This window comes from Tiliqua scincoides, chromosome 7, assembly GCF_035046505.1.
Source record: "Tiliqua scincoides isolate rTilSci1 chromosome 7, rTilSci1.hap2, whole genome shotgun sequence".
NCBI classification, from domain to species: domain Eukaryota; kingdom Metazoa; phylum Chordata; class Lepidosauria; order Squamata; family Scincidae; genus Tiliqua; species Tiliqua scincoides.
In genome coordinates this window covers 17,925,453-17,949,577 of record NC_089827.1, presented here as the reverse complement: position 1 = coordinate 17,949,577, position 24,125 = coordinate 17,925,453, and the positions used below count along the sequence as shown (strand labels likewise).

The 24,125-nt window shown below is 45.2% G+C and overlaps 1 protein-coding gene across 1 annotated transcript in view; it reads left to right on the top strand.

The window, feature by feature from the left end:
• Positions 1-23,508: 23,508 nt before the first annotated feature.
• Positions 23,509-24,125, top strand: part of PRICKLE1 (prickle planar cell polarity protein 1) — an 81,949-nt gene continuing 81,332 nt past the window's right edge. The window contains exon 1 of the mRNA XM_066633108.1: positions 23,509-23,676. The gene's annotated coding sequence lies outside the window, so the exon portion shown is untranslated. The remainder of the gene's footprint in view (positions 23,677-24,125) is intronic.

Below are 24,125 nucleotides of genomic sequence, written 5' to 3'. Positions count from 1 at the left end.
CATAGGACGCAGCGTTCGCCAGTATGGTGTCACTGTGATAGTGTGGGAAGGGGAAAGGATAGGATTGGGCTGTAAACTCAAAGTTTTCATTTAAAAAAGTAATATAGCTTTTGATAGTAGGAAGACAAGATAATGTCTGATCCCCACGTCTTATTTAAAAGCAAGAGAACAGGGTGATTGGTGTTGTGGCGCCATCAATACTTACTTTTGTGACCCCCCCCCCACTATGCTACTGTGCCAATAGGTCTGTATGTACCCAAACAGGACCATCTCAGACAACAGAGAGGTGCCTGAAGATAAATAATATCTGGGGATATTCAGAATAGCAAAACTTTCTTGAAAAACAATGTCTTAAGAGGGCAAAAGAAAAAAAAACCCAAAGATTATTCTTCCGGGAGGATGTCAGTGAGATAGAAAGGGGATTCCTAGAGGGGCTGTGTGGAGCTTAACACAGTCTTTTCCTACCATTAGTCAGGCAGGTGTAGGCAGGATTAAGACTTTTATTTTCACAGTAACATCACGGATAGGAGGGAAAGGAGGAAGTTGGACACAGCCTGAAAATAAAGAAAGATACTGCAACATTTTGTTATAACTATTTTCTCATGTGTTCTGACAAAATCTCAAATCCCGAAACTTTTCTCCAAAGGTTAAAGACGTTCATCTGGTTACATATTTTTAAATTTTGAAACAACTTCTTTTGCATTTCCTTATCCTAATCGGAGGCTTTAAAATGGAAACACCAGTCTCTCAATGTGATGCTTTTTTGCCTGTGTGGCTGCCAGAGTTCTGCCCTGACTGGAAGCTGAAGTTTCAAGCATGGAGCTGCTCTTGTCCAACGCTGCAAATCTAAACATTTCAGATGCCTTAGATAAGGCTCTGACCACAGCAAAGTAGTTAAGAATGTACATAATTTTAAAAACATGAATAGTCCCTTTGACATCAGTGGGAACTACTCAGGTGCTTAAGTGTACACATGTGACTAAGTGCTTTGCTGGATCAGGGCCCAAAACACCAGACGTTTTGAGGTCGATGCCAACTCTATTTTCAATGACAGGATCATCGTCCCTTGGTTATTAAAGGCAAAAAGATATCCAAGTCCTTAAGTACCAAAAAGCCTGGTTTCTGCGTATCCACCCAGATTATGTGTCTGCAGGGGGGGGGGAGCCAGATGTGCCCCACATTTAGCAAACAAACTTGTTTCAGAACAACTGCAGAACAGAGTCCAACCTTACTTTTGAAAAGTTGTCCCAAAATGCTGAGAAGAGAGAAGTGGTTGTGTCCTGAAAACTTGCCTTAAACAAAACATGCAGTTTCATAACAATCCCTTTTTTTTTCCCCTAGAGAAATGAATAGGAAACCATTTACATTGGACTTCCAAACCCAGATGGTTAGAGCAGTTGGATCCAACAGGATCCATCCTAATGGAACTAGGCCACCAGCAAAATTGTTTCATTAGCTTAAAAACCAGATGGATGTACTTTTTTCAAGCAGCAGCTTTCACCCCTATACAGCTACCTGGGAGGAAAGATAACTGCTTTTGGCATTGAGGAAAATATCAAAAGCTGTTTGTGATACGGCAGAGTTTGGGGAAAGGAGACAGTTGTTCAAAAAAAGAAAAGAAATAGAGTTGCCAACGGTCCTGGATTAGCCCAGAATCTCCAAGATGCATCATCCATCTCCAGGTGACTACTGAACAACCTTAGAGATTCTAATAGAGTTTCCAGGAATTTCTAACATTACATCATGTTGGGGGTGGGGGAACTCCATGGATGGCTTCAGCTGGAATTAAGAACCCTGTCTTCCATGCCCATATAATTTGTATTTGTTTGCTCTCATTTAACATAAGTTTATTAGCAGTGGTGTCGCTAGGGGAGGTGCGGGCTGCACTAGGTGATGCACACCGGGGGGGGGGGGTGACTAGCCAAAAAATTTTTCAATCTTGATATTTTCAAATAATACCATCATGTTATATATGTTTGATGTGTAATTTCGTGAAGAGTGCAATAAAACAAACCACGTTGAAATATCTCTATTCTTTCAAAGATTATAGACAAAAAAAAGCAGTGGGGTGGGGCAATGATGCATCCCAATGCCCACCACTGGGGGTGTTGTCCCGCCCACTGCATGGGAGGAGGTCCATCATGGGGGTGACGCACTGGCCTCCGACACTGGGTGACACAAATCCTTGTGATGCCACCGTCCATTAGCTCTTTGTATTTCAATCAACGGTTTCTCTCAATTGCACTGCAACACACGTTATTGAACTGCCAACAGGTTTTTTTCCTGGATCCAGAGAAAAGCCCTTAGGTTTCTATTGAAACGGTCTCAGACACACAGTTCAGCACATCACACCACAATCCGAAATGTGTCTACTGTGTTAAATGGAACTTGCTCCCAGGAAAGTGGGCCTAGGACTGCAGCCTCAGTCCACTGATGCTTCAATGGAACCTAAGTATGCTAAACTTTCTCTAGAGCATGGCCATCATTTCTTGGTTGATTCTCTTTCTGGAGAACAAAGGTGTTGTCGCCTCCGCTTGCTCTAAAGCTGTTTTGTGCCAGCAACTCTGAGACAGTCTGCAACAGTGCTTCTCTACCAGTGGTACTCATACATACCACTGGTAGTACTTGAGGTGGTGTCTGGAGGTACACATGGGACCCCAGACCCCCACCACCTGACAGCAAGACCAGCAATGCAATGTGAAAAGCAGTCATAGGAGACGCAGCAGACAGAGCTCCACCATGTGCCTCCTGCATTCTCCAAAAGCCCTCCCATCTGCTCTAAGCCTCTTACCAGTGTGTGTTGCTGGACTGGTCTCCCTGTCCAGAAGTAACTGGTGATGACATCATCACCAGTTACTTTCAGTGGTACTTCCAATCGGTGGATCATGCGAAGTAGTACAGCGGGGGGGGGGCATTGAGAAACACTTGTCTACTTGTTTGAATACTTGGCTGGGTAGTCCCGTGTTGTTATCTTAACAAACTCCCTCCCAAATCCCCAAAGGTCTGAGTGAGCCATGCCCTTTGGAGTTGATCAGCAAAGATTTCAGGCTTAAACCGATGTTGTGCCTTTGCTTTTCTCCTTCCTGCTTGTCATTCACTGCTCACTAGTTCAGTCAGCACCACCTGCAGTTACGAGTGGGCTTTTAACTGGACACTATTCATCTGCTGAAGTGTCTCTTATTCGCCATAAGGCTTTCTTCAGTCAATGCCTTCTCTAGAGCTGCTTGGAAAAGCTGCCTTTCTGAAACCACAGTCCATTTATAGCCTGAAACAAATGACTAATGTTCCAATCTGCTAAATCATTTAAGGATTAATAGTACTAGTTAAAACATCTCTTGTGCCCTGCAAGCTGATTTTTGTTGTTATTTTTTTTAATGGTTCCGATTTTCAGGGTAGCATTCTATGAGCTTGATTCAGGGGTATACATAGAATGTATACAAACATTTAAATTTGTGACATATAAAATGATCAAAGCTGTTTCTAAGCCTCGAGTATTAATAAAAAAATGTTTTGGACCTTCATTTAGAGGCACTCTTATTCCTAAACACCTTTCAGGGTTTTACATATGAAAATTGCATCCATGTTTTTCAAAAACAAAACTCATAAACACATATAGGCTTCACATTCCATACATTACTGGCTTTTTCTCAGGCCTAGTTCTCACTGACGTAGAAAGCCTGATTGGTACCACTTGAGGGTTCACATCTTCTCCATGCAAAATAAGGCAGATTTGGTTTTGGCCTAGACAACTACTTCATATTTTCTGCGTAGTGTTTTGTGTGTGTGTGTGTGTGAGAGAGAGAGAGAGAGAGAGAGCATTCAGTCATCGTCCCTATCATCTAAACTTATACAGTGCATTCATAGGTTTACCACCTCAGTGAAAAGGACATCACGGGCCACTTATTTTGACACAGGAACCTCATTATGAACTGAAACAAATGTGAGCACTTGCAAAGCAAAACAGACCATCCGTTGAACTTCAAATTTAAGGCCTGATTCACTGGAAATGCAAGCCCGAGCAAAATGACCTGTGCAAGGATGCTCTGTTATGTCAAAGACTCATTGCAATTTGGGTTTGGGCTGGCAAATCTGGTGGATTATGCCCTTAGTCCAGATTGCATTTACTGTCCTAGATCGGTGGTTCCCAAACTTTTTAGTACCAGGACCCACTTTTGAAAATACTCTGTTGGGACCCACCTAGCTTTAGCAAGTGTCACTTTCCCAGTCACTCAAGCCTCCGATTGTATCCTTTTTACTATGGGGGGGACGGGGACTGCCTTCTGAAGTGTTTGTTGAGCTCCAAATTCATTGGATTGGGACTATTCTGATGGTTTTGCATTCCCCTTCATCTGACCTTCAATAATTGCCAAGGCACAACTGACTACTTGTGAGTAAACCTGCCTGTGTGCCTGAGTTTTGCTTTCTGTAGGGCCCAATACATTTTCCTTGTCAGCTTAGAGGAGGGGACACTACCTTTTTGAGAGTGTGTTGGGACCTGCATTCAGCAGATAGGAACCATTCTGTTGGCATTGCGTTTCTTCGGCCTGCCCCTTGAAGTGGACCTTTGAAGGCATTGTCACCTACTCACTGGAAAACCCACATGTGCTGCTTCGTTTTTGTTTCCATAGGGCTCAATACCTTCTCCTTGTCAGCTATCAGTTTGTTTAACATAAGACCGTAAGAAGAGACCCACTGGATCAGGCCATAGGCCCATCTAGTGCAGCTTCCTGTATCTCACAGTGGCCCACCAAATGCCTCAGGGAGCACACAAGACAACAAGAGACCTGATTCCTGGTGCCATTCCTTGCATGTTTATTAGTTTCGCAACCCACCAGACATCAGGTTGTCACCCCCCAGTGGGTTTTGACCCACAGTTTGGGAACCGCTGGTGTAATTAAACAAATATACTGTACTTCACTTAATGAATGGAAATTCTTGAACACGTAAAGCTGTGAGGCAGAGAAACCCAATGTTTAAAATCTAGCATTTTAAATAAGTTTACACCACGATATCCCAAAAACATTTTTCTATGCCAGCCTCACAGTTTTCTGTCATGTGTGAGATCTTTCTTAAGCAAAACTATTCCCATCACCACTCTACCATCAGTCCAGTAGCATAGCTATGGAGGGGGCCCGGTAAGGACTGCAGGTTCTGCAATGTGCCATGTAACCCGCCCCTTCCATTCGCTGTCAGAGCCATTCTAGGCAGCGACAGCAACGTAGCTGCCTGATGATCACACAGCAAGTCTTTCCCTTCCTTCTATTTCCATGCGGTAAATCCCCTTGGCACAGTCATTTACTTTCGTCCAGGTGCATGGTGGTTTAAAGAGAGCTAGACATCTGCAGCACCCTCATCACTGCAGTCTCCCAGAAGGAATGGCAGGCACATCAACGTAGCAAACCCTGCTCTATGAGCATTCATCAAGCAGCCGCATGGCCCTGATTAAGGAGTGTCTAGATACACAGTTTTACCCTTTGGTACGGCCCCTTTACAGAGGGACCAATATTCCCATTTAACGAAGAAAGAAAAACTTCATTTCTGTTCCACCCAGAGGCATGAAATGTTAAGTTGACTTGTGTGGGACCTTCTCACCCCAGCCGCATAGTATCTCTTTTCATGAGAAGCAGAGCTGCTTTCCGGGACAGCGCAGAAGGATCGGCTGCCTGACATAGACACTGCACTACTGTTTAGTCCCGAAATGCTATTTATTAGATAAATATGGCGTTTAAATGACTGGGAAAACACAGGAAGCCATGTCAAGGAGGGGAGGGTGTATTTTTGTTTGCCACAACTTGCAAGTTGCCGATGAGAAGACTTTCACTCCAGAGTAAAGGTGAAAATGAATTTATGTTTACAACACACACACACACACACACACACACACATTAAGCGGCAGCCCAATCCTAACCTGCATTGGCGCAGCCAGACCTCACGGCATGTGCTGTATCTAGCGCAGGTTAGGAGGTGGCTGGGGGTCTTCTCAGAGTAAGGGAATATTTTTCCCCTTACCCCAAGTAAAGCCCCAGCTACCCCGACGGAGCTCCTGGATGTCTACTAGTCATTTAGCTGGCAAAAGTCCAAGAAGCCTGGCCTGAGAGGAGGGGTTAGGATATGGCAGAGGAGGCCTCCATCGATCCCTTCTCTCTCCTGGGCCCAATCCACCATATTCTGACACCCGGCCCAGAAATGCCATCTTCCCCACTTCCCAGTCTCCCAAAGCCCCTGCGCCAGTTGGCACCTTATCTTCCTGCACCAGAGATCAGAGCTCTGGCTTCAGTGTTGGCTGCATCCTGCATTTAAGTGAACGAGGACATTCCTGCTTGAGGAAAGGAAGAGGAATTCTGAGTGCGCATTAGATGTTTTGCAAGCACATGAAAACAGAGTTACAGCCCAATCTGCTCCTTCCCCCTTCCCCGCCTGGTACGGAAGCCCAAAACAGGTGCCCTGTCTCCAGCACAGGGGAGCAGATCAGGAGGCTTGAGCAGGGAAAGATGATTTACATCCCCTTACTCCTGCGTAAGCCTCCCGCTCTGCAATGGGTCTCCTTGGACCTGTGCTAGCAATTGCACTAGCACAAGAAGAGAAAGGTTGCGGGAAGGCTGCTGCCAGACGGGATAGGATCTGGCGTGTTCCATAGCCACTGGATCCACCCTCTTCTCCAGCATCCCTGCCCCCGTGATGCCCCCTCCCTGCCCAGTTTCACCCCTCCCCTCTCCCATTTTGCTCCCCCGCCTCTTCCACCGACTTACTTGTTTCGGTGGGTGGCAGGAGAGCCAATGACGCACAAGGGACGGCTACGGCCTTCCCACTGGCATTCTGGTAGTGCGCTCAGTGCACTGCCAGAGAACATTTTATGGCACTTTTGCAGCAGTTCTCCCCAGTGGAACACACGTTTCACTGGCAACGAGACCCAATAGGTTCAGGCTGTTAATTATATATTTTTGAAAACAAACTGTTTTGGAAAAGTATGCAAAACAAGTAGTTAGCAAGTATGGGGGAAAAGAGTGAAGGGAATTGTGAAGGGATGTAATCATTTATTTGTGCAGTACTGTATAGAGAGCTTTTTGCCAAATACTAAGTTTCCTCTTCAAGATCAGTAACACACACGATAAATTAAATCCAAATGCTTCAGTAATTGAAATGATTGATTTCCATACTCTATTTTAATGTTCTCTCCCCAAATGGGGTCTGTGGTAGCTTGACATCTAAACCAAGTATAAAGTAACCAGTGAGAAGTCTGGTGTATTAAACAGTCTTTCCATGGTATTCTACCCGTCCATCTCAGATGGTGCAAAAATGAGCAACTAAGGGCATAATCCTAACCCGCGCTGGAGCAGGCAAGTCAGGAGGCTTGCGCTGCATCCAATGCAGCTTACTGGCCAGCAGCAGCTCAGCCAGAGACAAGGGGAAGCTCTTCCCTTTACCCCTGAGTAAGGGCTTCTGGCTCCAAAGGGTCTCCTCGGACCTGCACCACCAATGGAGGTGGCGCAACTCCGAGGAGAGTGCAGCAGCTCAAAGCTGCTCCATGCTCCCCGGGGACGGGGGTTGGGATCCAGCATAACCACCGGGTCCCAGCCTTGCCCCCGGCTCCCCGTGCACCTGTTCCCAGGACTGCCCATCACCCGCCCTCCCCCTGCCCAGAAACGCCCCCCTCCCGCCTCCTCCCCGCCCTCCCACGCCTATTTTCGCCGCTTGTGTCAGCGCAGGAGCACTGGCACAAGCAGTGGGGGAGGAAGCTGCTGCGGAGGCTTCTGCCAGCCTCTGTGCGTCGGCGCATCTGGATGCGCCGACGCAGCTTCCTCCCACAGAGGCGCAAACGTGCTTTACGGCACATTTGCGACCCTCCAGGGGCTCCTATGCCGGCATAACTGCTGGTTAGGGTTGTACCCTAAAATGATTACTAGGCTGGGGCACCTCCCTTAAGAGGAAAGGCTACAATGTTTGGGGCTCTTCAGTCTAGAAAAAAGGCGCCTGAGGGGGGACATGATTGAGGCATACAAAATCATGCAGGGGATGGATAGAGTAGATAGAGAGATGCTCTTTTCCCTCTCACACAACATCAGAACCAGGGGGAATCTGCTAAAATTGAGTGTTGGGAGAGTTAGAACAAACCTAAGAAAATATATCTTTACTCAGTGTGTGCTTAGTCTGTGGAACTCCTTGCCACAGAATGTGGTGATGGCATCTGGCCTAGATGCCTTTAAAAGGGGATTGGACAAATTTCTGGAAAAAAAAAGTTCATCACAGGTTACAAGCCATGATGTGTATGTGCAACCTCCTGATTTTAAAAGTGGGTTACCTCAGAATGCCAGATGCAGGGGAGGGCACCGGGATGCAGGTCTCTTGCTGTCTTGTGTGCTCCCTGGGGCATTTGGTGGGCCACCATTTGGTGGAGATACGGGAAGCTGGACTAGATTGGCTATGGCCTGATCCAGCGGGGCTGTTCTTATCTTATGGTGTTTTTTTTTTTTCTTGTAATACTGTATATCTCTTAGCTAACATGATTTTAACAACATTTTATTTGATCTAGCATCACATGTCCTGCATAAACCTTGACTCCAAAAGAATGATAGTTTATATAAAAAGAATTTTTTTGTTGTGGCAACATTATAGATCATACTTTGGAGTCAGATTATTCAGGAAAGTATATTGTACTGGCACTGGGGGGGAAAAAAAACACCATGAGTATGTCATCCAAGGAATAAAACTTTAGCCAACTGAAAATCTTCCAGGAAAAATTGTACTATTAAAACATGGAACTTATTTGGGAGTTGGTTTTGAGCTATTAGGATATGAATCCCCCATCAATCACGTTCATTTTGGAATTGCTTAATTCTGGGACATTAATTCTGAAGTGCCTCAGGAGTTAACAAACAAAGGAAATTGGTCTTCTTTGGAGAATGAGCTCACAGACGGAGTACCATGATCTATGGTGACAGAGAAGGCTACGTGTCACAGGTCAAGAGACCAAAGGAAATGCAGACAAATTCTACCATTAGCCATATTTGTGCAGCCTTTCTGTGAAACTTGCTGTAGCTGAGACAGGATTTGATCCATGTATGCTGATATCAGATCTCTGCTCAGAGCAGGACGAACCATTCTGCCTTCACCTTGTCTCTGCAAAATAATAATAATAATAATAATAATAATAATAATAATAATAATAATAATAATAATAATAATAATAATAATAACAACAACAACAACAACAACAACAACAACAACAACAACAACAGGTATTTATATACCGCCTTTCTTGGTCTTTATTCAAGACTTTATTCAAGGCAGTTTACATAGGCAGGCTTTATTTAAATCCCTTATTAAATAGGGATTTTTACAATTGAAAGAAGGTTCTTTCAAGAACCACTACATTCAGGTGTTTCATTCCGATCTGGCTTCACGCTATTCTGGCCTCCATCCTCCCACGCTCAGAGCAGATGGAAATAGCTTCAGCTTGTCAGCTGCTTCAAGGTCGCACGGTGCCGGTGGCCTCGAACTGGCGACCTTGTGGATGTTATCTTCAGGCAGACAGAGGCTCTACCCTCTAGACCAGACCTCCTACCCAAAACCTGCGTCTTTTTTCTACTTTGCAAACTGGAGCAAGGCGTTGTGGTTTGCACTGCAGAAGTGACAAGCGGGAAGATAGCATTTAAGCTTTTCCCCACATACCAGTTTCCCCCTAAAATTCTCCCCCATATTGCCCTACCCCAGTTCTGCAAGCAAGTTTTTCTCCCAACCCAAGTTTGTATTGCAATTATGAACCTGGAACCTGTGCCTGGGCAAAAAATAGATCTGTTGGGAGCAGAAGTGTCCCAGAGCCTAAGGTGACGCAGTGATGTCTTCCCCCTGCATCACCATGTCACCCCTGTGCCTGAAACCCTCTCCCACTGTCAGAACGACTCCCTTTTGGAGCCACATGTAGACAAGGGAGGTCAGGTGAGCCTGGGGTTCACAGGGCAAGCCCCTCAAAGAACCTGGGAAGCACCCAGAGCACCATGGAGGAGGCGCTGCCCCAGTCACCCCCTCCCACATGTTACTGGCCTCTCTGGCAACCCCTGCAGCCTTGCTTCCACCCCCCCAGCCACCCACTTTGTATGCCACTAATTGGGGGGCAGTTGCTGTAGGAAATCAGGGTTATAGGCAGGGCTAAGTGCCCTCCAATCACCTGCCATTTCTCTAATCCATGTTACACCTTCCTGACCCTGATTTGTACAGTTGAAGGGCCAGATTATGAAAACACACGAATCGGAATGTGTAGTTTTGCCCTCAGCTATGAAAGTGAGGGGCTTTGTGCAAGGCAATCTCTCCTACAGTGCAGTGGCATTGCTAGAGGGGTGCAGAGGGTGCGGGCCGCACCGGGTGACACTCACAGGGGGTGACACCACTACTGGCCAAAATGTTTTAAATCTTGGTATTTTTGAATAATACCACCATGTTATACATCATTTGATGTGTAATTTCATGCAGAATGCAATGAAATGAACAGCATTGAAGTGTATGCATTCTATCAAAGGTTATAGCCAAAAAACCAGCAGGGGTGAGGCCATGATACATCACTACGACCACCCCCAGGCATTGCCCCATCCACTGCATGGGAGGAGGTCCATCATGGGGATGACGCACTGGCCTCCCACACCAGGTCTAGTGATGCCACTGCTACAGTGCAATCTTATCCATACCTGCTCAGAAGTAAGGCCCATTGTGTTCAGTGAGCATCACTCCAAGAATAGTGTACATGACAGTGCAGCCTTAGGGCACAATTCTATCCTGCACTGGAACAGGCAAAGCAGGAGGCTTGCGCTGTATCCAGCGCAGGATAAGGGCCTACAGCAGCTCAGCCAGAGGCAAGGGGAAACTTTTCCCCTTACCTCTGGGAAAGGTGCCCTTTTCTCTATGGGTCTCCTTGGACTTGCACCACCTCTTGAGGTGGCACAAGTCTGAGGAGAGCGGAGCGGCTTGAAGCCCCTCTTATCTCCCTGGCAATGGGGGTTAGGATCCGGCATAACTGCCAGATCGCTGCCCTGCCTCCTGCTCCCTGCCCACCCGGCCCAGGGTTACTTACACAGAGGCTTACTTCTGGGTAAGGGAATGATTTTTCTTTTTCTTTACCTGGAGGGGACTTCCTGAATGCCCCGTCACCACCATAGAACACAGCGGTCACCATTTTGGTGCCACTGCATCAACAGATGGCTGGGGGATTAGAATTGTTCATTCTGTTGAGAGTACATTTTGTTGTTGGGAATGTTCCCAAAGTATCCTTTGTTATTTGACTTTTAGCCTTCTTGATACTCTGGTTTTCTTTTACATCTCACATTATAAGGCAATTAATTAGTCATCCAAACTTATATAAAGAAGAGTATCTACATGCATCATGCATAGATAACAATAAAAAGGTCAACATCAAATGCTGCACCGGTAATTGCTAACTAAAACACACAGGATAAATCCCTGATTAGGTGAACCCTTTGGGTTCACTGGCCTCTGGAAAAGCCTAGATAAACAGATATACTTTGCTGCTTGACCTGGAGGTCACAGATTCATAGATGGCAAAGACCAAAAGGGGCCATTATAGCCAACGAGCTTTACTTTCCGCATTGCCTAGGAGGACACAAAATTCTACCCAGAATTTTGTTGTTGTTGTTGTTTACCTACGGTATAGCATAGCTATTTAAAGAATTGCTTTCATGTTACTAGTGAAAGCACCAAATGTAGTGATTTTGTGAATCCCCAACTTTTCAAAAACTTTGTTGAATTTGTTTTAAATATTATTGAATAAAAGAAACAAATGATCTTACTACCTTTCAACCTTAGGCATTCACAATGGGAGAATCTTCCTATTACCAGGGCCACCTTTGTAGAGACAAGGGCACCCACTAATCAAGAACAACAGAAAATAAAAGATAAGTAAAAGGATGAACTCGTTTCTCATGGTTTACCCATCTACAATTGTTGCTTACTAATCTCTTTATTACCTATATAGCATTGTATTATGTCTGGAGCTAGAGAGGAGGGTTACATTCAATTGTAGGCAGGCAGATGACAGCCAAACCCAATGGAGCAGTTATCATCAAGACAGACTGGAGTCAAATACTGATTGGGTAATACAATCAGAAGGACCAGAGGCATAAAACACAAGGGCCAGGCTGCAATACAGCATCAAGGCAAGACAGGGTGAGGTTATTTATTATCCTGGAGAAACCGGATAGTGTAGTGGGTTGGGAGTTTAACTTACTCCTGGAAGATCCAGGTTCAAATTCCTGCTCAGCCATGAAGCTTCCTGGGTGACCTTGAGCCATTCATTCTCTCTCTCAGCCCTACCTACCTCACACACAGAGGTAGGTAGCCACCTCACAGGTAGAAGACAAAAGGAGGGAACGAACTACCCTGAGCTCTTTGGAGGAAGGGTGATAAAAAATTTGAAAAAATAAATACATATTTATTTAGTTACAAACTTGTACCCTACTTTAACCCCAAAAGGTATTCAAAGTGGTTTACAAATATAAAAATCACATTCAAAACAATGTCAACATCAAACATCGCAATCCTAACTTGTGCTGGAGCAGGCAGGCCTGTGCTGCATCCAGCACAAGTTTGGGACCAGAAGCGGCGCAACCAGAGGCAACAGGAAAACTTTCCCCTTACCCCGTGTCACATTGCACTGGCCCCAATGGGCCTACTTGGATCTGTGCCACTTAACGAGGTGGCGCAGATCCAAGCAGAATGGAGTAGCCAAGGGCTGCTCCATGCTGCCCAGGAATGGGGTCAGGATCTGCATAACTGCTGGATCCTGGCCTGCCTCTTACTCTCTGCCCGTCCCAATGCCTGCTGCCTGCCCTCCCCCCGCCCTGAAAAGCCTCCTCCCTGCCTCCTCCCCACCCTGCTGCCCGGCCTCCCCACGCCCCCCTCAGACTCCTGTGTCGGCCAAGCTCAGCCATCGCAAACTTATACCCCGCTGGGTCTAGATCCGGTGCGGGAAAACCATCCCAACTCCTTGCACTGGCCTCCCTGACTCCTGAGTTGGCTCAAATGTGCCTTATGGCACATTTGCAGATCAGCGCAAGTGACTTGTGCTGGCCCAACCCAGGGATTAGGACTGTGCCCACAGTCCCTGAAAAAACAACATGACAACCTTAAAAAGGTCCCATTAAAAGACAAAGAATAATAAAAACAGAAAACCTGCAGCAGTGAATAAAAAGGATGTAGAACTAATGTACCATAGAACTAATCAGCATAATATTAAAAGGCCCTGGAATCAGAAGTAATCTAAACAAAAACGCCTTTAGGCCTCACCTAAAAGCCTCTAAGGAGAGAGCAATTGGCAAGTTGAAAAGGAGGGAATTCCATAGAGTTGGTGCCACTAAGGAGAAAGCCCTGTTCCTTGCCAGCACCCTTCCCACCTCCATAAGCAACAGCATCTGTAAAAAGGGTCTCACGGATGGGTCGGTCCTGGAGCAATCACATCCTTATTGGCTCTTCAGGTCACATTTGCAGAAAGAACTGTGCCATCTATGGCCAGTAGGGAAGCTGCTGAAGTGCAACAAGACCTCAATAGCCAATTGCAACACCTTTAGTCTAGGTCGGCCATTTTCAACCACTGTGCCATGGCACACTGGTGTGCCGCGAATGGTCTGCAGGTGCACTGAGGGAGTTTGGGGAAGGGTCAGCAAGTACTATGAATGCTAACTTTGGCCCTCTATATGAAATGAGTTTCTCATCCCTGGCATAGGCAAAGCAAGGCATGCAGTTTGTTAACCACCAAGGATCCTGAAAAACTTTCCCCTCCTGTTCCCCAAAATGGCAGAGTGGAGATGTAGGGACTAATGGGCTAGCAAAAAGTCTTTGCTAATGGACCTTACCCAGCTAACCTGTTCCAGAAACCAAGAAGATGTCGTCCTTGGATCCGCGTACTTGAGAGAGCGCCTTCTCCTATACAATCCAGTCTGTTCTCTCAGGTCATCAGAAGGACCCCTATTCATTGTGCCACCATTGAGAGAGGTCAGGGGGGTAGCTGCCAGAAACATGGCCTTCTCAGTGGTGGCACCTGTGTTATGGAATTCCCTTCCCTTTGAGCCAAGGACAGCTTCTTCTTTGTTAACCTTCCAACGAGTCCTGAAGACATTTTTATCTAGGAAAGCCTTTGAGGTCTTAGAATGACTGCTTTTAGGAATTTATTTTAATGTTTTTATTATTGTTTCTTATTCATGGCTGTTTTTTTATATTGTCTGTTTTTATTGTCTTTTTATAGTTTTATTTATATTTTAGCACTTTTTTTGTATTTCATCTATTTGTTGTTAGCTGTCTTGGGTGCCCTTCGGGGAGAAAGGCGGATTACAAATCTAATAAATAAATAAACAATGACGATGAAAAAGAAGAAGAAGAAACCACCTTTCATTTCAGTACTCAGTAGAAATAAAAACCAAGAACACACTTATTCCTCTCAGATTTTGCATTTATTCATGTGTGAAGTTTAGAAAATCCTAAAACATGGTGAAAATGTGTTAATGTGGTATGAAGGAAATTATCAATGAAATGTTTACATGGCTATTCAGCATGATTTTAAACAGAGGGAAAGAGGATTTCTAGGCTCTCATAAATTCCACTTTCATCAATTGCAAAGGACAACCTGTATGAGCCAGGTATTTACCATATAGTCCACTACCAGTCTCTATTGGGAAACTGGTCAATCCATTTGCCCAGGAATTTTTCATGTATGAGAGGAACTGTTGGAGGTCATTCCTGGCAAAGATGGAGGACTTCATGTCAGGACATCATTGTTGCCAATGAAAATCTGCAGCTGGAGAGCAGGCAACTACACTTTGATATTTAGTCATTTTGGACCGACAGAAGTGACATTTCTCAATTTTCAATTGCTAATTAAAAAAAAAACAACTCACAACAAAATATTTTTTTCTCTTTTCTTGCCGAGCACTAGTTGTTAGCAGTCATCAGGGTGACTCAGTGCAATCCTCAAGCCATGTGGTCTTCAGCAACTGTCAAGGATCTGCCCCAGGGGTCTGAGTGTTTTGTTATGCCAAGAACTCCTTAGTTGGAGTAGTGAAAGCTAAATAAAAGACATGGCTATAAATGAATGGGAAAGGTGAAAAACCATCAGTCACCTGGAAGACGTGGCATGGGACTATTACTGGCTTAAGCCCTCCTCCCTTTGGGCCACTGGTGTGGTTTTACTTACCTAATTCACTGCCTTCCAAGGTTTCATTAAATGGTGACGACGGGTTCACGGTTTTGGTTTTTCCACCCCAGTCCATGCTGCATACTGGTGGCTTTTTCTCATTCACAGGGCAGAACTGACTTCACTTGAGTATTATTATTATTATTATTATTATTATTATTATTATTATTATTATTATTATTATTACAGTATTTATATACCGCTTTTCAACGGAAAGTTCACAAAGCAGTTTACAGAGAAAATTAAACACAGCATGCTCCAAAGCATGCTTGAAAAAAAACCCTCCTGTCCACGCTTGCCTCTTACTGGTGTTTGTCACAAAAGTATTGGAAGGATGTCATTGCCAGTAACAACAGGTGATACTTCAATAGATGGACCATGTGAAGTGGTATGGCGGAGGACAAATGTTGAGAATCACTGGGATAGGGTATTGACAGTGCCAATGCCACTGATACTGCCCCCTTCCCAGCCTTGATCCACCCTCCTTCCTGTCCCTGTCCCTACCCATTCGTTCCCATCCATGCATCTTTCCACCCACCCACCTGCCCCCTGTGCTGACTTACTGGCACTGGGGGCTGTTAATGGGCTGCTGGTCACTTGGCCACTGGCTGCTTGTATGGGTAGCTGGCCTTGTTGAATGGCTTGTCACCATTTGCAATAGACATAAAGGACCTTGTGCTGCTGGAATACCATTTCAGCAACACAAAGACCTAATAGGATTGGGGAGGGGTTTGTTACTGAAGGATTGGGCATATCTATGAAACTCCCAATGAAAGACATAAAATGCCTGGCAGTGTCCAGGTTGTGCTGGAAGATAATACCTTGGTATAAATGAGAAGAAAAGAAAACATTTGAAGCATCACACCACCGGGTGCGTAGGGACCCTTCAGATTACATTGACTGTACAATCATTACTCAGTGTCTTTATCAAGTGGCTCACATTTAATTTCTGTTGGATATAATTTGCAAAAATTGTGGCATGAAAGCAGATCACCATGGAATCGAGTTACCATTTATCTTGATTGCCATTCATTTTCTTCTCCATGGCATCCATTTCCCCCCCCCCCAAGGATGATGAATAAAGGATTATGTGATCTGCCATAATTAATCTGATGACTAATCAATGGCATTCAGTCAATTTGTTTGCAATGTTGCTCTGTAATTTTCATTTAACAAATAGATTATTGATGGATAAATTATATATAAAATAAATGTCTCTCATAGATAGATAGATAGATAGATAGATAGATAGATAGATAGATAGATAGATAGATAGATAGATAGATAGATAGATAGATCTGCTTCCACAATATTTGATAATGCTGTGTGAAGCAAAAGAAACTGCTCAAGTCAATCAGTGTTAAGGCGCAGGATCCACATGAAGATATTTGATTCCAAACTTTTGAGAAAGGATTTGTTACCCAAATCATTATCCTTCAGCCATGTCCTTTTAAAGGAGCCTTACAGAAAACGGATCATACTATTCTAGACTGTACGATTTGAGGATTAATTTTAAGTCAATGTAAAATGTAGCACAAGAAATAAAAAGATTTTATTGTAGAAATGTTGTTTTGGTGGAAAATGCCTTTTCTCCTTTTTTTTATGGTGTCTGGAGGCACATAGAGTGTTATGGAGATATGTGAAGAATGACTTTCCAGTTGAAACAGGTTTTTTAGTGGCTCTGCCAAAGAGAGGTTGTCTTGTCCCTGCCCTCAGAGCAACTGCGCTCCCAAGAAACTTCTCTTCACTAGTAAACCTAATAGACATGGAACTACTGAGCTGTGATAAACATCAGAACAGTGAAGGTGATTGGATTGACTAGATCTGGAAACTTTTAGGGCTGCTTTATTTCCTTATAAAATCTGATAACTGCATTTTCCCTCCCAAGGCAGATTACAGAATAGAGTTTAAAAAAAAACACAAAATAACAATATAGTACTACCTTGACTCTCATCCACTTGACTTTCATTGCTTTGCTTTTTCAGGCGTTTTCAATTCTAACCACATTTCAAATTTTGCCCATGTTCTCTTTCGTCCAATTTCGTCAAACTTTCCACAACATTCCTCAGTGTTCTTAGGTTTATTTCTCTTTTATTTCTGTCTGTTTAACACATTCACACAAATTACATAATTTTTTACTTTTTTCACTGGCCAAAATAAATTTCCAAGCTCAGTAAGTCTATCCTTTGACAGTCATCCGTTTTGGACTTTCATCCATGTTCTAGTTCCTAACCAGACGAATGTGCAAGGTATTGCTGTACTCTGTTTTAGGCTTCTGAGGCAGTCAGTCAGTCATTTGTTGCCCGTATAATGGTGGCACCCCGCACCAAATCCCCACATGATTTCTCCCAGTGGTTTCATGTAGATGTTAAAAAGTATTGGGGACCCCTGAGGCACTTCACAGGCCACTAGCCATGGCCCTAAGCAGATTTCTACCAGTACCATCTTCTGGAACCTGTCAGCCAAGAAGGAGCAGAACCATTGCAAAGCAGTGTCTCCAAGCCCCAGCACAGCCAACTGACCCAGGAGGCAGGGCCTAGGAGAAGGGGGTAAAGGGGGTAATTTGTACCTGGGCCCAGGGTCAAAAGGGGGGCCCAGGAGCCAAAGGAGGGGGCCCAGAAATTTCCTGGGATCTGACATTTTCCTATCTAAGACTTGTTGTCCATATGGAATGCTGGGGACACTAGCATGACTGGGGATGCTGGGAACACTCCTGATGTCACATTGATGGGTAGACCTGAACTCCAAAGACTTTTCCAGCTGTCTCTACCCTCCTCTCACCCTGCTTCACCCCTCCCTGCCCTTATTCTGCTCCCCCATCACCACGCTCCCCTGCTCTGTTTCACCCCTCCCCCTTTGCAAAGGGACCCAAAAGAAACTTTGTGCCCCCTGTTAAAATTCCTCTCAGAGACCCTGCCAGGAGGACACCATGGTTAATGGTGTCAGATGCTGCTGAGAGTTGCATCAGGACAAATAGGGACATACTCCCCATTATTTCAGGTTTTTTAACTGATATTGAGTTCTGAAGGGCTATGATTGACCGTCAGGAAGTGTAATCCAACTCTGTTACCCTCCACCTATACTGCCTCTCCCCTCCTCTCCTCCATTAAGAACAGAGTGTATGCTGCTGATACACCATTCCAACTTCTCCAACTGCTCTGAAAGGAAATGAGGCAGCAGAGTTTGCTATGGAACATATTGAGCTTGTGATGACAATGAAGCATCCAATCAATATCAGAGAGTCACATGGAAATGTTGAGGGAGACTGTTCTCGAATGGGGAAGTAGCACTGGATGTCATTCAGTGAACAGGTGGCACTTTAAGCTGTGACTCAGGCTGGAGAGAAAGAATAGCAGAGGACTTAGAACATGGATCTGAAGAACCCCAGTGAAGAAGAGGAAAGCAAGGTAGAGCTTCTTCTATGAAAACATTGAAGAATGAATTATATATGTAGGAAGACAATGAATGGAATACCAATCATGGAGGCATAAGGCAAAAAGGGAGCCAAGTAAGATAGAGTGGACAACAGTATGAAAGGTGGCAGAGAGGTCAAGGAGGACAATTGATCTCCTCACTGATGGCTGTGAGAAGAGCACTGCAATCTTGGGGAGGGCAGCTTCAGTGGATTGCTGAGGGCAATAGCCAGTCTGGAGGAGCTCAAAGGTAAAATGGGAGGAGGCAAAATTAAGACTGTATGAATCAGTGGTAAGAGTGTGAAGAGAAGAACACCAGGATAGTCAACTCATCAAGCAAGATGGTGGAAAAAGAAAGGATTGAAGATAGTGAAGGAGGAGATGCTGAATGCTGGTGGATCATAGAGGCCTGGATGTATTGTTTGGCTAAGTGCATGGTAGACAAGAAGGAAGAACAGATGAAGGACCAACCCGATCCAACTTTCCAGCACTGGTGCAGCCATGCTGGTGGTTTGCGCACTGCATGCTGTGGTGGTGAGGAAGTCACGAAGGCCTCCTCAAGGTTGGGAATGTTTGTTCTCTTACCTTGGAGCTCCATTGCAGCTGCATTGATGCCAGAAAGTTGGATAGGATTGGACACAAACTCAGTCAGCTCTGAATTATCTCTGAATAGATGGTTCACTTTATAAAATAAAAATACCAGGGGGTTAAATAGAAGTTGTACAGCATAGTCAACTGTGCTTGTGTTTAGAGTTTAAGCTTGGAAAAACTTAAAAGCATATGGTAGCCAAGTCATCTTTTAAGAGTAAGATAGCTGGACAGTCCATCCCAGATATCGATCTGTTAATATATGACTGTAAATACTATAAAGAAACCCTCCTTATTTAAAAACAAGCATCTAATTTCCTCTGTTACCAGAGATCAATGTGGGCTGAAAGAAAGGAAGGAAATAATGCGATGCCCCAGCGTAGATCTGAAGGTGCCTAGATATTACAGCGATAAGACTTTCAGAAATGCTTGAAGAGACTGCACGAAAGAACACAGCACAACCTACACGGCATAAATTAGAAGGAAACAGAGCAGAACGACTCTGATAAGATTTTCTGCAGCCTTCCTTCTCCCCCAACCCACAATCTATTTCCCTTACTAGGGCAATCCTGGAGCCATTCCAGACTAAGAATGTTCCAGTTTGAGGGTCATAGCCGAAGATTACTAACTCATCAACATTCACATTTTGTTTTTTCTCTTAAAACGCCACTTTTATAAATGCTGTAGATGCGATTGATATCGCTAAATTTTCAGTTCAGTACAATTCATTCTCATAAGAGTATCTCGACAGAGGTGTTGACCTGCCAAGGTTATTCTCTGCACTGCAATGAATAGAAGTTAGAAGGATGTCTTCTCTGCTCTGTTTTGATGACCCAGTTCCTGTATTAAAATCCTAGAAAACAGGGCATAATTTCCTGCTGAATTAAGTAGTTGCTGATGTTCTAATTAGTGCATTCATTTTCTTGTATGCACTTAATATACAGGAGGGTTATTGAAACAGTATTTTAAGGGAATATACATACTTTTTTCTTTTAATAGTACTAAACCACATGCAGCTACTCGCATGAAGGATCTTATCCATTCTGTCTCAAGTCACAGTTTGCATAGTTTGTCAGGCAAATACAAAGCGTTTCATGACACGTGCTAAGAACCTTATTTAGAATTGGATGTTTCACTAATTAATGTGCGTTAAGAAACATTTAAAAACCCTCTATTTTAGCCTACGTAGGGAATTTAAAGCCAAAATGAAAAACTATTTCCATTGTCAAAGTGTCCAAAGACTGATAGCCTAGAATCTCTTTGACTTCAATGAGTAAGGACCCAATCATAACGAGCGTGTGCTGCCTCACTGCCAGTGTGCACTGTTGCAAACATGCCGTAAGGCACATTTGTGGGCCCTAGTGCCGGTAGAGCACAGGAGCTCTGCCCCTTGGCAGTTGCGCAGACCGCTGGGTAGCGGAGAGGTAGGTGGGGGCATGGGGGGGCAAGGCATTCTGGGGCGGGGGGAGGTGGAGGGAGGGCAGGGAGAGGATGGGGAGGAGGTGTGCCAACGAAAGTCCCCTTCTCCTGAGGAGGAGGTGGTGGCTGCCTGAGTGTGTTGAATGCAGCAGCAGCCATTTTTGCCACTGCTGCATCCCCACGCACCAGGCAGCTCAGGATTGGGCTGTAAGTCATTTCACTCTGGTGTAAGTGATGTGATAATTCATCATCATCATTCATTTATTACCAGTACATAAAATACAAAACTGTACACTTAAAAAACATTACACAAGGAGTAAAAATTCAATTAAAACATCAAGCTAAAAAAATCTCAATCTTCAATAAACCCAAACCCAACCCCCATTCTCAGAGGCAACTATCCATTGTAGGCAGCAACTCTACTAAATTCAGTCCACTTTCAATATCAATGTCCTAATGCACATCGCTGAAGCAAAAAATTTCGCAGCTGTAAAAGTAATACCTGGATTTGCACCAGACAGCAACAAATTCATATATTGTTGTTGTGTACATCCCATAAAATGGGTTAGCAATGGTATAATAAGAGTAGCATGAATGTCTCTGTAAAAGGAACAATGAAAAAGTACATGTTCAATAGTTTCAACATCTTCTGATCCACAGGGGCATAGTCATTGAGTCCAAGGTATCCTTTTATATAATCCCTCTGACACTGCTGAGGGGAGTCCTCTAAGGTGAGCCAATGTAAAGGCTCTTCTATACTCATAGTTCCCCAGCTGGGCAGATGTGATAATTATTTTCTTCATTTATATATATTAACACGAAGTGAACTTTAAAGTCTGTAACTGCATGATTGGCTTCCATTGGCTTTTTCAGACATGAGTTGACTGCTGCCAATCATGCAAGTGTTGAATACGCCCGCAAATGATTAATCTGAATAAGGAATGTATTTATTACTTTTATTACAGCACTTATACAGCACCTTTTGGTTTACCTAGGCAGGCTGATTTTAAACCTTCAATGGGATTTTTACAAATATTGTTCCATGAAAGTAACTCAGAGAACCTCTGTTTCTCCAGATGCTCCTCTTCATAGTGCAGTCATGATCCTGGCTGCCAATGTTTGGGCTTTCCAAGCTTTTTCAGGCAGCTGCAAATCAAGCCTCAGATCAGTTCTCAAGATGTTATCAGTTCTCAGTTTGATGACAACAACAACAACAACAACAACAACAACAACAATAATAATAATGGTGGCAGCATTTTGTGCTTCATAGCTCTTTCCATAGGTTCAAACTGGCTGCACATTAAAGACAGAACCAAATGTGAAGAGCATCCCAACCACTCCATCTATGCATTTTTGGGTGGCTGCAAATATAGCTGCTAAGGCTGAATCCCAAACCTGGGGGGGGAGGGCGGGTAATCTGCAGCTGCACTGCCAAATATAGAACCCTATGAAAGTGAGCAAACCTGTCCAGAGACAGGTTTGCTCACTTTCATAGGGTTCTATATTTGGTGAGCAATGGATACTTTGATGGTCAATTTCTTTGAGGGAAATTGGGGGACCTGAGCTTTTCCTCCTGCTTCCTAGAGCAGTGACTGTCAACCTTTTCCATCTCATGGCACACTGGCAAGGCACTAAAAATGGTCAAGGCACACCATCAGTTTTTGGGCAATTGACAAGGCACACTGTGCTGTCAGTGGGGGGCTCACATCCCCCAATAGCCCTACTAATAAATGACCCTCTCCCAAATTCCTGCAGCACGCCTGCGGACCATTCACAGTATACCAATGTGCCACTGCACAGTGGTTGAAAATGGCTGTCCTAGAGATTTAGGGCCCTGTCCTATCCAATTTTCCAGTGCCTGTGCAACTGTGTCAATGAGGCATGCGCTGCATTCTGCCGTGGGGAGGCAGTCACAGAGGCCTCCTTAAGGTATGGGAACATTTGTTCTCTTACCTTGGGGCTGCATTGCTGCTGCACCGGTGCTGGAAAATTGGTTAGGATTGGGCCCTTAGGCTGCAATCTTTCCTGGAAGTAAGCTTCATTTATAATAATGGGACTTACTTCTGAGTAGACAGGCATAGGATCTGGCTTTTAGGCTCCAATCATAGCCACACGTCCCTAGGAGTAAGTCCCCACAGACTATAATGGAACTTATTTCTGAGCAGACATGCATAGGATTGAGCTCTTAGGTTCCAATCCTAACCACACTTCCCTGGGAGTAAGCCCCCATTGACTATACTTCTGAGTAGTCATGCAGAGGATTGGGCTCTTAGAGGCCAGTGCGTAGATGTCTACTCAGAGGTAAGTCCCATGAGAATCAAAGGCGCTTACTCCCAGGAAAGTGTGGCTAGGATTGGGCTGTTGAATCCCATCCAACTGAACTGTTCCACCGCTTGAAGTTTGCCATGCCTGGATGACCTTCAGATAGCCAGGCATTCCTTGGCTCAGCTAACCCCCGTTTCCATCTGATGACACCCAAGACGGTGTCCTTTTATAGAGCCGCAGTCAGGGGCAAGCAGGCTCTCCAGCCACCTTCCTCCTCCATCATCATCATCACCACCACCACCACCACCATCATCTTCCTGATCCTGATCCTCCACCACCACCACCATCATCATCTTCCTGATCCTGATCCTGATCCTGATCCTGCCTGGGAGCAAGAGCAGCCCCCCCAACCCTTCCCACTCAGCCCCAAGCCTTGCAACAATCCCCATGGAAGGCTTGCCACAAAGTCGCCTACTGGGTCCCGCGATCCGGCCGCCGGGTTTTCCCGGCCGCCGCAGAGACGCCGATTGGCTAGCGAGCCCGGCGGCAGCCAATGGGCTGCGGGGGACGCAGTTCCCATTGTAGTGGGCAGCGCGCGCCCGGGGACTGTCAGGGAGAGTTGCGTCCAGGCGTTGCAGCGCAAGGAGGGCTCCCTGTGCAGGCTGCAACATGAGCGGCTCGCGGGTGCACTGACTTCTCGGGGGGATCGAGCCCTCTGCCGCCTTCCATGCCGAGCCTCCGTCCCTCCTAGGAATACTTGGGGTGCTGCGTTCATCCTCGCAGGGGTCCTTCGCCTGGAGGGTGAGTCGAGCCTTGGGGGTCCCTCCTTCCTCGGTCCTGGCAAGGTCCTTTTCTCCGCAGTGAGAAAAGATCGGGCTGCCTGCACCCAAATCCCTCCCGGGGAGGCGGGGGGACTGGCCCGCAGAGAGCCGCAGGAGGTCCCGATCCTCCTCCAGCCGCAGCATCTCCTGCCACTTAATAGAAGTCCTGGGAATTGGGATTTTATTTTTAATAGGGCACCCTTAAATTCTGCAGCCTGATGCTAGGCATGCCTACTCGGAAGTATGTCCCCTTGTGTTCAGTGAGATTTACTCCCAGGAAAGTGTGGCAGCCTTAGGGTGCTAGCCTAGCCACTCTTTCCTGGGAGTAAGCCCCATTGACTATAAGGGGGCTTACTTCTGAGTAGACATGCATAGGCTTGGGCTTTTAGTCCGTGCTGATGACCTGTAACCGCAGTCCTAGGTCTGCTT